The sequence below is a fragment of the Lipophrys pholis genome, assembly GCF_963383615.2.
Source record: "Lipophrys pholis genome assembly, chromosome: 20".
Taxonomy (NCBI): domain Eukaryota; kingdom Metazoa; phylum Chordata; class Actinopteri; order Blenniiformes; family Blenniidae; genus Lipophrys; species Lipophrys pholis.
Genome location: NC_137648.1, coordinates 175,563 through 178,062, shown reverse-complemented (window position 1 = coordinate 178,062; position 2,500 = coordinate 175,563). Strand labels below are relative to the sequence as shown.

Here is a 2,500-nt window from a genome sequence, read left to right as displayed (position 1 = left end):
CGCAGATCCGTCTTCGCACCCGTGGGGGGGGTTGGGGGGGGGGGGGGGGGGGGGGGGGGGGGGCTCTGGGGTGGTATTACCGAGGTAACATCCACCAATGAGACTCGAGTTCCTCGAGGGCTGAGGAGACCCGTGACGTTTGTCTTCGGCCAAAAAGTTTCTGGGATATTAATTTCTGCGTCTATGCCGACGACACGCTGCTGTTCACCCTCACAGCTGCTGTTCACCCTCACATCTGCAGTTCACCCTCACATCTGCTGTTCACCCTCACATCTGCTGTTCACCCTCACATCTGCTGTTCACCCTCACATCACCAGTGTTTCACCTGAACTTCACACAGGAGAATACAAATATCCTCAAGTTTGACCCACATCAACCCTCCTCCACCCAATTACAGTCACACATCCAGCCCTTCTCCACCCCTCCTCCACTGGCCTCCAGCCCTCTTTGAACTCACCTCCACCCACCAACTCACCTCCTCCAACCACCTCCACCTGCCTGCACACCTTCTCCACCCACCATCATACCTCCACACATCCGTATTCCCCATTCCACCTCCACTATTTCTCCAACCTCCAGCCAACCTCCACCCACACCCAACCCTTCTCACCCCACCTTCATCCCTTCTGAACGTCTCCTCAAGCCCACCGACATCCTTTCCCCACCCTCTTCCAGCACTCCAGTCCATCTAGTTCCAGTCCACTTCTAGCCCACCTCCACTCCACCCCATCTCCATCTCCATCTCCCCCAGTCCTTGTCCACATTTTTCCACCCCACATCTATCCCCTCCAGTCCTCCTCCACCATTTCGCCAATGCACATCCACTACCTTTACCCCACCTCAACCCTGCCTCCGGCCAACCTTCACTCATATCCAGCCCTCTCTTCCACTTCCACCCCATTTTGACCCACATTAAACCCACCCCATCACTCCTCCAACCAACTCCAACTATCTGCAACCAACCGTCACCCACCTCCCGCCCTCCTCTACCCACCATCCCACCTCCATCCCACAATCATCCCCTCCAGTCCAGCTCCAACTTTTCTCCACCGTACATCCACCCACCATCACCTCATATCTACCTGCCTCTCCACCTCCACCCAATATCTATTTACCTCCAGCGCACCTCAGCCCCTTCTCCACCCTCATCCACCCCTCCTCCAACCCACCCAACTCTAGTTCTCCTTCAACCCACCTAAACCCCTCCTACAATCCACCTCTAACACGACTCCACCCACCCCGCGACACTTTTGCTCAAGAACTTTCACGGGTAGACTAATGGCGGCGTTCCCTTCACCAGGTGAACTTCCTTCCTGACTCAGCCCTCCGGTCCCCCGGTGGCTCCGCTCAAATGTCACAGGGAGACACTCGGCGGGGTAACATGAGGTCCGTAGGACGAATCGGGTCAACCAGCTGGAAAAGCCTCCTCCTCCTTGGAGCGGCTCTGAAACCGACCCCACACACCTGCAGCCTCTACATCCGTCAGCTGAGACCCGGCGAGCAGCGCGAGGGAACGTCCCGTACCGACACTCGGGGACGATTCCACGCTCTGCTCACGCTCTGCTCACGCTCTGCTCACGCTCTGCTCACGCTCTGCTCACGCTCTGCTCACGCTCTGCTCACGCTCTGCTCACGCTCTGCTCACGCTCTGCTCACGCTCTGCTCACGCTCTGCTCACGCTCCACAGAACAGCAATTAATACAAAAAGACCCGTTTTCATGAGTTCCTCACTTCAGTAACTCCAGATATAAACCATCCCACCTTGTCTCACTGGAAGCAGCTCGGAGAACTCTGCAGGTATTTCTCTTTCTTCAGTTCAAGGAAGTTGGTTTTTATGATGGACCTTGGACGTGTTTTTTCACAGCGTTGCTCTATCTTCATCAGAAACCTCATCTGAGATGAGGTTTCTGATGAAGATAGAGGAACACTGTTGAAGGTATGTTGTAAAAACCCACTTGCCTGAAAGCAAGGAAGAAAAATACACATAGTCTCAATCAGACTGGAAGTTCTGACATTTTGTACAGGAAGTTGGTTTTTACCAGGTACCTTGGAAGTGTTTCAACAACGTTCTTCTGATGAAGACGGGAGAACGCCTTCGAAAGTACATTGTAAAACCTTAATAGCCTCAAAAGAAGAAAGAAAAATACATATAACAGGAAGTTCTGAGATAACTTATCTTAATCTGCCGACACGAGAGAGAAAATTAAGAAATAAAGTAAAACTTTTGATGGTGTTTGACTGCTTTCAGAGTCGAGTTCATATTTCGTACCCGTTTAGACGACGGCGTTTCAAGTGAAAACAAAGAGTTTTTGAATTATTGTTTTAGAAAGGTTTCTCGTTTATGCTGCAACATTTTGAAAACGATGACCATTTACACAGAAAATGATGTAGTTAGCATTCCAGGCCACTAGTTGGTTCTGTTGTTAGTGTTTTTAATGAAACCATGTACACATGCAGCAGAGAACAATAAGTAACAAACAATAACACTTGGAGAACACGG

General features: G+C 51.3%; 1 protein-coding gene across 1 annotated transcript in view; it reads left to right on the top strand.

Moving 5' to 3' along the window:
- LOC308125732 (sodium channel protein type 3 subunit alpha-like) overlaps positions 1–2,500 on the top strand; it is a gene marked incomplete at its 5' end in the record, with an annotated part of 157,261 nt that overhangs the window by 123,488 nt on the left and 31,273 nt on the right. The gene's annotated exons all lie outside the window — the stretch shown is intronic.